The sequence below is a fragment of the Balaenoptera borealis genome (genome assembly GCF_965194805.1).
Source record: "Balaenoptera borealis genome assembly, chromosome: 6".
Taxonomy (NCBI): domain Eukaryota; kingdom Metazoa; phylum Chordata; class Mammalia; order Artiodactyla; family Balaenopteridae; genus Balaenoptera; species Balaenoptera borealis.
Window position 1 is genome coordinate 45,070,987 of NC_138863.1, and position 11,485 is coordinate 45,082,471.

The window sequence follows — 11,485 nt, forward strand, 5'->3', positions numbered from 1 at the left end:
TCTGTGACTTTAAGAAGATGCCTCTCAATAGTTTTCTGCCCTCTCAGAGCTGTTACAGGAGGACACAATTTCTGATCTGATAGCAGTCGACCCATCTTCCCCCTTTCTAAAACCCTCCGAAAGAGCAGTTAGACATGGAGCACCCTTTCTCATACTAGTCTCTCCTGGTGTATTAGCCGTCATTTAAATCTGTCAAGGTGTCCACTAGGATCTCAGTCTTTCATCTTAGGAAATCTTTCTCATCCTCCAGGTTAATCAGCCTATCTTCCTCAAATTGTTTTCCTTCCAGTTTTATTGAGATGTAATTGACATACAGTACTGTATTTTTAAGGTGTAGAGCATAATGATTTGGCTTATATACGTCATGAAATGATTATCACAGTCAGCTTAGTGAATACTCATCGTCTCAAATAACTACAAAAGAAAAGAAAAAGAAAAAAATATTTCTCCTTGTGATGAGAACTCAGGATTTACACTCTTAACTTTCATGTATAACATACAGTGTCTTCCTCAATTTTGTTTCCAGTCTTCCTCTGTTCCTGCTTTGATAATAAAATGAAAACATGTTTCTTAAACTACTTTAGTTCCTACTTGATTTCCTAAGCAAATCTGACTTCTAGAGGCAGAGAATGTCATGTACAATTTTTTGGTTGCCTTCTTAACTTTATGATTTGTCTTGATTTTCTTCAGATATTTCTCTACTTCAGCTGAAGATTCATATGTATATCTAAGGACTTATAGGACAGCATCAACTTAGTGTCCTGTGAGAAGTTCACAGTAGCTTATTTCCCTTAACATAATGTCCTCAATATTCATCCACATTGCCACATAGAGCAGAATTTCTTTCTTTTTAAAGGCTGGATAAAATGCCATTGTATGTATATGCCACATTTTTAAAAATCTATTCATCTGTGGATAGACATTTAGGGTGTTTCCACATCTTGGCTATCGTGAATAGTGCTGCAGTGAACATGGGAGTGCTAATATCTCTTTGAGATTCTAATTTCACAAACTGCATGATTCCACTTATGAAAGATCTAAAATAGTAAAATTCATAGACTGAAAGAGTGAAATGGTGGTTTCCAGGGACTAGAGAGAGGAGAAATGGGGAATTACTATTCCACAAGCATAAAGTTTCAGTTAAGCAAGATGATTTATGTTCCAGAGATCTGCTGTACAGCATTGTACATATAGTGTCAACGATACTGTATTTTACACTGAAAAAAATTGTTAAGAGATGGATCTCATTCTAAGTGTTCTTAACACAATAAAAATATAAATAAATAAATAAATAAATAAAATTTTTAAAAATAAATTCAAACAAATCTTCCCCTTAATGTCCTTCCATGTTTCTACTTCAGCTAATTTTACCACCACCTGCCCAGGAGCCAAAGCCCCCAGTCTGGTGTTCATCTTCCATTACTTCTCCCTTGCCCTCATCTACACATTTAATTAGTTGGCTAATCTTAAATACTTCTCAAATATGCCTCCTCTCCTCCATTCCCATTGCCAGTCCTCTAGTTCTGGTTCCCATCATAACTCACATGAACCAACACAGTGACTTTCTCACTGGAAATCCTATCTCGACTCTCCACCCCATCCAATCCTGTCTCCACCTCCACCCTGCTGAGGATGACCTTTCTAGAGTTTAAATCTAGTTATTCACTCTCTGGATTAATACCTTTCAATGGGTATCTATGACCTTCTGGATAGAGTTAAAATGTTTCTATCATGGCATATAAAACCCTTCATAATTTAGCCTCTGCCCCCCTTTCTGGCCTCATTTCCCCAATCCTACTCCATTCTATTGTACCCTTATTCCATCAATAACAAACTTTTAGCAGATACTCAAATTTGGCAGGTCCTTTCATACCTCCCTGTGTTTATCGTGTTGTTACATCTGCCATTATGCCCTTTTCTCTGGCAAAGTCCTGTTCTTCCATCTTGACTCAACTCAAAATACTCTTTCATGAATGTTTTCTTGATCTGCCTTGAATGTTTTCTTGATGAGCCCCTTTAATCCCTTGCTTACCTCTTTCATTACATTTGTTACACTGTAGTACAATGACTAGTTTTCATGTGTCTCTGTACCAGGCTGAGAGTACCCGAGGGCAAGATCCATGTCTTATTATCTTTGTGTCTCCTGTACCTAGCAGAGCACCTGACCCACTGGAGGTACTCAGTGAATAGCTGAAAAGTGAATGAGACTCATCTCTATTTCCTAATTTCTTCTTATCAGAATTTCTTAAGCAGAAAAAGGGAGAGGAAGTTATAGAGAGATTCATTTTTGTCCTCCTCTAGCCTGTGATAGAAAGGTTTAGAAAACTGTAGACTGGGAAATGTGAAGAGAGTTGATATGTGGTGTGACTTTGGCAAATAAAATACTTGTGAGGCTCAAGATTAAGAGCATGGGGAGAGCTTAGTCTGCCTTTGTTTTTGCCTGGCTGTTTCCACAGGAAGTGTGTATGTTACCAAATGCCCCAAACAGAGAAGTCAGCTAGTTTCAGGGAAGGAAAGAAGCGGCAATGAAACATGGTTCAAATCCTCATGTACCCCCGGCCTAGGGCTCGTTCTCTGCGGTCTTCATCAGAGGGCTGGAGTGTACCCAGTCACGTGAATTTGATGGAACTAGTTCCATGGCTACTTTAAGCAAATCTTTATGCTTTCTTCCTTAAAGGTCATGCAGTTAAAGAAAAGTGCTTACTCGTCCTGTCTTACTATTTACATTGGAATGAACTCAAAATAATTTTCAGGCCATAGTTGTTAATAATTACAGAGAAAACATTTTATGGCCGCCCACACAGAGCATTTTTATGTTTGAGACCATGACGTGTTGGTTGACAACTTCTTTCTCTACTTCTCCCATTTTCATTTTCTTACCTTCAGTTGCATTTATTTCTATCGTAGACACCACACCTGTCCTACTAACCCATCACATGTCCCTTTCTTGTTAGCTAAAAGCTCCACCAAGTCAATTCAGACTCTGATCTTTGGTCTCTGAGCTGTTGACTAGTCTGTCATCAGCTGTTCGGGACTTAGTAGATCGGTCTGAAACCTAGAAGATAGAGAATAGTCTATAAAATAGTCTATCATCCACTTCCATATTCCCTGGGGAGTCTTGAGAATAAATTGTCTGGGTATATGTCATTAAATGGACTCATCTTGTACCTGTGGTGGTCTGCCCTGTATTTTTCTGAGAAGGAATAAAGAAAACAAATATTCAGGTGCCTCCTTTGTGTGAGGCAATATATTAAGCATGTCCATATATACTAACTTATTCAAGAAATCAGTAAGGCATTATTTTCAGATTTTACAGATACAGAAAAGAGTTGACTCAAGTCACACAGCTAATAAATTGCAGAACAGGGATATGAACCTAGCCTGGCTTCTGTCAAAACCCATGCCTCTTGCGATATACGTAGCAAGCTGTGAGTTCATGGTGATTTGCACCAGGAAGGAAGAAAATGACTAGCACATCCCAGCCTTGTCCCTGTCTTAATTCTCAACCTTCAGTTTGTTGCTCATCATCAGAAAATGTCATCTCTACTGACACTTTGGCATTTGAAAACCTGTCCTCTGCCACCTCTTTCATTTTTTGGTTGCTTCAAACTTTTCTTTAACTCCTGGAAAAAAGGAATGCTCAGTAGTGTCATAGTATCAGATAATAGAACTCAGATTTGCTGTAGGCTCTGCTGCTTCTTCAAAGCATGAGCTTGGATAAGTTATTTATCTCCTTGGGACTCAGTTTCCGTATATGTATAATAAGTAGATTGGATGAGTCTAAGGCTGCTTCCTGCTCAGATAATTTTTAACCCTAATTGAGAGTTCATGAAATTTTCATATTAGGATGTAGGTACTATTTAAGCTCTCATTTAAGGAAATTAAAAATAAAAACTCTCATTGAGGAAATTGAAGCTCTGGGAGTCTAAGGAAATAGTCCAAAGTCACAGGACTAATAGGTGATTGATCTTAAGTTTGAATCCAGATGGTTACTAAAGTCAAATCTCCTTAACATGGCACACAAATTCTTCATGAGCTTGGCCTGTCTACCTCTCCAGACTTAACTCTCACACTCCGCTTTACATTCTAGTAGCTGACGTGCAGATGTTCTGAGCAAATCATGGACAGGGTGTACACAGAATTTAAATTGTGTTCCACCTCTCTGGGCCTTTGCTTATGTTCATACATTCCCTCCGTGGTGTATCTTTACTTACCACTCAGCTAATTCCTATTTGCTTCTCCACAGCTTAGTTCATGTGTCTTCTCTTCCAGAAAGTTTCTCAGATTTTCTGGTTGGGCTATATGCCCCTCTTCTTTGCTCTCATGGCACATCATGCATACTTTCATCTTCAAACTTACTGCATTTTTAAAAATTTATGTGTTTTATTCTGTCTCCTCCATTAAATCATATGCTTTTGGCAAGAATGCACCTTGTCCTGTTCATCTCTGTGTCACAGGATCTATCATGTGCTCAATAAATATTATTTGAACTCAACTGAATTGAGTGATGCCAATCACAGGGCTTTGCCCTTGCATTTCTGAGTTATTTTCTGAATATGATTATAGTCACACCCTCATTTCACAAATGGAGAAATGCAGGCAACATAACCAAGAATAGAACCTCAAAATTTTGCCCATGATTAGGCTTCTGGAAAGGGTTATTGTATGCACATTTTCCTAATGCCTTCACTTCCCTTTCACAGCTCAGTTCTCTCCAATCTACCATGCCATCAAACTGTCCTGGCTAAGATCTCAGTGGTGGCCCCATTGCAAAATCCTCCTCTTACTTGACTTTCCTGTGTGATCAATTTCTCTGTTTGAAATTCTCTCTTTTCTTGGCTTCTGTAACACACAACTTAGTGTAACACACAATCGAGTGTTCTTTCTACCCCATCTGGCCAACCCTTTTCATTCACCTTTTGTAGAGCCTCCTCCTCTACTTAGCAATTAGAGTTTTTCAAAGACCAGTCTTGGACCCTGTTTCCTTCTTACCCTACATTCTTTTCCCATGAAATCTCATTCACTTCCACAGCTTATAAAAAAATACTGTGCATTCACCATGACTCAGAGATTGCTTTCACCATCACAGATTTCCCTTCTGAGCTACAAAACTGTACGTACAACATTTACTTGTTATCTCCTCTTGGTTACCTCTCATGGATTTTATCCCTCAAACCTACTTATCCCTCAAACCTAATCTTTATTTAATATTCTCAGTCTTCCCATCCCCCATCCTTCCAGTTGCTCATGACAGAAACGCTGATGTTACCCTTGACTATTATCTACTCGGTAAGCATCTTGCACCTTGCAGATGAATCTTGGATCTGGTCACATCTCCATGTGTCCACTGCTACTCCTGTGGCTCAACTGCCATCACCTTTTGCCTAAACTACAGCAGTAGCCTCCCAACTGGACCTTTACTTTCACCCACTCCTGCCATAATCGTGTTTTGCTCATCTCTTCTAATCATTTCTACTTTTAGACCCCTAGGGTATTCTTTTCAAAATGAAATTTTAATCAAGGTATATTCCTGCTTTAAACTTCACAATATTTACCATTTATCTTAGGATAAAACAGAAAATCCTTAACACGGTATATAAGGCTCTGTACAATCTGGCTCGCACCTTTCCATTTCTCCAAAAAGTCCCATTTTGGCCCTAATCACAATCATAACTATATCATTATTTTTGTGCTCAGTTTTCATTTTTAGTTTTTAACTATTTCCCCCCACCCTAGAATGTAAATTCTGCCCAAGTCTGTGCTGTTGATCATTGAATCACAGAAACCTAGAACAATTCCTGGTGTGCTGAGATAGACAAAAAATATTTGCTGAGTTAATGAAGAAATCAAATAACTAATGACAACTTTTTTGTGCACTAAAAATACATCGTCCTTTAGCCCCCCACCACTGCCCCAGGAAATTCTCCCAATTCAAGCATCCTTAAGAATTCTTATTTTTAAGATTTAGATATCATATCCCAAGATATTCAATTTTCCTTCCATCATTTTTTTATTCATATGTAAAATTCAACTATATGCCAAACACAGAGGTAATAGAGTAAAAGGACAGCAAGGTACAGTGAGGAGAAAAGACACATAAGGTTATATGAAACTATTTTTTAATGCGTAGAATAAATATTTACTCATTTGAGTATCAGTGTGCTGGGATATTTCTCTGAGATTTGAAAGATGATTGCTGTGGCCACTGCTATGAAGAGGGTGGATGTACCCAAATTTTTCTGCTTTGTGTTCCATGATGTTTGGGCTATGATGTTTTTTTTAGTCTGCATGTGACGTAGGTGGCATTGATGACTCTGCTGAATGTTACTCCATTTTTATTGTGATGACTCAAAGAAGCTAGTCCAATCCTTTTGGGAAACTGTTTTCATGTTTGTCATTGTTTTCAGCTTTTTTTTTTTTTTTTTAAATGGTGTAAGCCCTGGTCTAATATTGCAAGGACTCTGACCTGTATTTTTGTTTCCTCATGCCTGAGGCAATGTAGGCTTATGGAACTCAGCTCAAGAATGGAGTGAAAGATAGGCCATATAAATAGTGGACTAAATTCTATATTGGTCATTATTTAGCCAATCATCATTGAGCTTCCTTCATTATGGGTAATCCTAAGCAGGAGATTGCATGAATACCTCAGAGCATTGTGATTCAGCATTTTCAGTGAATGTATACTGTTGAGCTACTGAAAGAGAGTGAATGACCAAGGTGGTGATAATGGGTAGGATAAAATCAAGGCATACATATTTAACTAAAAATCTTTATGTCAAAAATGTTAGAACTGTCAGGAATTCACAGGATTTGGTTACTGTGTGTAGGCTGTAGTTTTCTTCTCCCCAGAGAGATATCCCAGTACAGGGGTACTCAAATTAACGCTGGGGAGCTAGCAAATGACAGATGTGAAAAAATATCTAGGGCCACGTGTTTACCCGTAAGTTCACTTATAATTACTAAATCTTTTGCACCCAGGAAATCAGCACAGTTTGCTCTTGTATATATGAAAATGTATAATTTTAGCACAGCATTAATATTTTATTGTACTGAGAATATCTAGTGAGAAGAAGTTGACTCTCCTGAGCTTCCATAAACATTGTGGCTTTTTGTTGGTTGAACAAAATATGTAGCATTAAAGTACTGCAAATTCCCAGACTGAAATCTAAGGCAAAGGTCAAATCCCTTCCTCTTTTTTTCTTGGCAGACTCTGTGTGTTTCTATTCAACCACAATGCTGATCCTGCCCAGGACTCTCATTTAAATGCTTCTTTATTAAAATCTTTACTTAAATCTGATTTAACCCATTAGATGGTTTTCTGGGAGGAAAATTAAGACACCGTAACGTTATAACATATTTTAAACATTTTTCAGAATCACTATTTAGTATTGCTTAAACCAGAAAAAACCATGATAACTATTCAGTGACTGAGATAGTCTACATTTTAATTATATCTTCTAGATAAACTTCAAAGTATTACAGTTCTTTGAGCTTAAGCCTGCATTATTGAAATCTTTGTAAAATAAAAATTTCCCTTTTTCTATATTGGGTGGGTAGTTTAGGGTAGACACAGTGGAATCTTTATTTCATAGCTGAGCTCCTGAAGTCAGTCCTAACACTTCGGACCCATGTTCTATGGTTGTGTGCATGTGTGTAAATGGATACCTCAGGTGACGCACATCCCCACACTTTCTGCCTCGCTCAGGCTGACTTCAGAACTCCAGGTGCACGAAACCACACTTCATGGAAGGAAAAACTTTTTTTTTTTTCATTTCCCAGTGTCTATTTTGGCAACTTATCCACAGCGGGGGAAAGCACTGCTCCCAAGTTTGGCCCAGGAGTAACTGCCACACATCTTCTCTCTCCCTTCCTTCTGGGACACTTGTGCCAAAACAACTCAAGTTAAAAGGCATTTTCAGTATTTAGTGTATTTTTTACTTTTGGGGAAGGAATGGAAATTTAGACGAGAGAAACCACTAAAGGAGACCATAACTGCTGAAGGTGCTGAGTGTGGGCAAAGGCAGCAAGAAAGGTTCTGAGGAGCAGGAGAAGGGTGTGTGACTGAAATGAAAGGGCAAAGCTGGGAGGACATGGCAGAGAGAGTTGCAAGTAGAAACTTGAGTTCTCTCACACTGAGAACCTTCTTCAAGGTTGAGGAAAAGGAGGAGAGCTGGTCCAGGGAAGAGAAAGGGAATAACTGGAAAGCTTTACCTGATACTCTGAGTCTTCCTTGGGAAGACATTCCCTGTGAGGGGACGGTCATCAGAAAGGAGGAATATGGCCGAGGAGAGAGCAAGGAACAGCTGAAACTCAAAGGCTGAGTGTTTATGGAGAAGGAAGGTTAAAAGACAAAGAGGAGGATATTGATGGCCTTGCGGTGGGTAGCAGGATGCTATGACTTAGCAATAATAGCTCATAAGCAGGAGGGGCACCGCATTCCATATTTAAGAAAAAGAATATAAAGTTTCCAATACAGAGTATGTATGAAAATAAATATTCAGGATGAAGAAAAAAAGTCACAACAGATGATAACAACTTACTTTTGCTATTTGACAAAAACATACAACCATGGGAACCTACTGTCAGGGCTCCACTTAAGACTTGGAAAAAACCCTTGCAAGAGAAGTGATTAAAGCTTAAAGCTTCATTAGATTCATGGTAAATCCACCTCTGGTCATAAAGAATATAAATGCCTCTAGAGCGAATATCTGGCCAGCCCAGTATCAGACAGCATCTCAAAGGAGCTTTTGTGGAAGATGTTGGATACCTTTGTAATACTGGCCTCAAAATGTTCAGAATGTTCTCAGAACAGCTCTAACTTCTGATTTTTTACAAGACTTGAATAAAAAACATGTGTATGAAAGTACTTTAAAAACTGATAAAGTCCCCCCCCAAATGTTAAGTAATTTTTCTTACTTTCTGAAAAACCCATTTTATCTCATTTATCAAGTTTATCTAAGCCGTCAAAGAACCTATTTATCTTTAACCTGTATAAACTCCTTATAATTTTGTTTTATACTTACTATGCAGTATTATCTTTTATTTTTCCTAGAACATTGTTCTTTCAGCTTCTATGTTCCATATTTGAGAAAATAATATTATTTTAGTCACGATTTAAAAATGATTCACCGTCAGCTTTCATTTTTCTAGACTGAGGGTCTAATCTTTGCTTTCACCTTCTTTTGGTAACTTCTTAATTCCCTTGAAAATGTACAGTTCTCATCTTTGCACTTTTCCAAGATTGATTCTTGTGTTTCTTAAGGTACCTGTCCAGAACTGAAGCCAGTGTTGAATGGAAGAAAGTGTTACAGTTTTAGAAATTGTATGTGTGTGTGTGTGTGTGTGTGTCCAATTCCCTTGCTATATATGCCTAGCATTGGTTAGCTGTTGGAGAAAATAGGCAGATTTTTTTTCAGTTGGGTATGTCCTTTAGACTCCATTTAATAGTAGTTAGTTGGGATCATAGGAGAAATTTTATCAGGATAATCCAGGATGCAGAGGAAGTTTGGAATAGTGGGCAAAGGCATTCAAGGTACTAGGGAAAACTGATGCATAAAGCAGACAGAAATTGATAGAAAGAAGTGTTACTGCAAACTGAAAGAAGCATTTGAGAGCTCATAGCTGGGCAATTCAGGTCACATAACAGGGAGCACTTGTTAATTGACAAGATAAGATGTTATGGTCCTCGAGCAAAAGCAGGAAGTTATGACACCAGGTTGATATAGTGGAGGTGGAGCTGTATCTTGTAACTAGGTCCAAAGTTTTTTCATTCGATGAATAGCCAGTGTGAGATGGAGTAGCATGTCAGGACGATCAACTAGAAGGAACTTGTGAGGTAGAGATTAGAGTAGTTCCCAACCCTGTCTACATATTACAGTCACCTGCAGAGTTTAAAAACATGTCAATACCCTGGTCCCACAGGCCAATTGAATCAGAATCTGGGAGTGGATCTAGGCATTGGTAGACTTTGAAAATTTATCAGGTGATTCTTGCAAGCATTCAGAATTGAAAACTATGGACTGGAGCAGCGGTTCTAAACTGGAGAAGTTTTTATAATTCTGCTGGTCCAGGTGGTCTCACTCTTTCCCAATGAAATTGGAACATTTGGGGGTGAGATCTAGGAATCATCAATTTTTAAAATTCCCTAGGTGTTTCCAAAGTTTAGGAATCATTGGAATAGAGAGATTGTGTCCTGTGACCTACCATGCGTCACTAATATAGTGAAAGGATGTTTTGTGGTAGCCCTTGTGTATTAAAATCATACTTCCTGCCTTGAAGTTTAAGGCACAGAAAGGAATTCAGATACTGCTATTTGTATTGGTTCTGATGTTTCAGGGGATCCATCTAATTTAACAAAATTAGAATAAACGATATTGAAAACTGGAGGAGACGTTACAGAAGAAGTAACCCAGCTCCCTCCTTTTACATATGAGAAATAAGAGGCCCAGAAAGGATAGAAGAACTGCTTGTGATCACTTGGTTAGTTAATGACAGAGTGGGGTCCTCTGACTCAAATCTTTTTCAATCTTCTTCCACATTGCTGGCTATATTAAAACTCTTAGTTATGAAATGACAAACACTAGAAGTGATATGATTTAATTTATAAAATCTACAAAGTACTTGGACAGGATCAATGTGAAGTTGTCCACAAAATGCTAGAACACTAGAAGCTACTCTCGAAGCATGAAAAAATTCATTTAAAAACAAGCAAATTAAATCATTAAAAAAAACCCTAATACCCAACATGGCATTTGTAAAGTTGCTGGCCATGAGAATCCTTCACGCCAAAGAGATAGCCCCTGGGCAGCCACTGTTTTATTTAGGAAGACTACAGTTGCAGGGGTGCTTTAGGCCTGGGAAAATACTTGGGTGTCCTGAGGTCACAGACTAGACTGTAAAAGGAAGTTTTGCAATCAGTACCTAGACCTTCAATCATGTGGCTCTCATGTGTTTTCGTATCCTCTGAGTTGGTTAGTCTAATTCCTGAATTAACCCAACATTGAAGAAATCAGAACAAAAGCAGGTCTCCTGGGTGGCAAACTTAACTGCATATGATTATATTCTGTTTGTTAAATGTGCACACTTCCTTGTGTATCATAGGAAGCCTCATGACTTGAAGGAGGGATAGTGAATTGATTAGATCACAAGACCAGGGTTCAGAAAGGTCTCCATGGGCTGAAATGAATGACCAAAATCTAAGCAGATGCAGTTCAGTGGGGAGAAAAGAACACAAGTCCCTTCTTGGACCCGGTGCACAATACAGAGGGGAAGAGCGCTCGCCCCCATACAGCATTTGAAGGGTTATTATCGAAGAGGGTTTCTAAGCTTAAGGCCCACGGACCATTATATGCCTTAGGAGGTCTGCTTGTCAGCTTTTGTGCATGGCTACAGACTACATTTTTTCTGGGGGTAGGGCCTGTAATGTTTATTAAATTCTCAAAATAAAAACAAACAAACAGATTAGATCTAATAGTTATAACTGGAA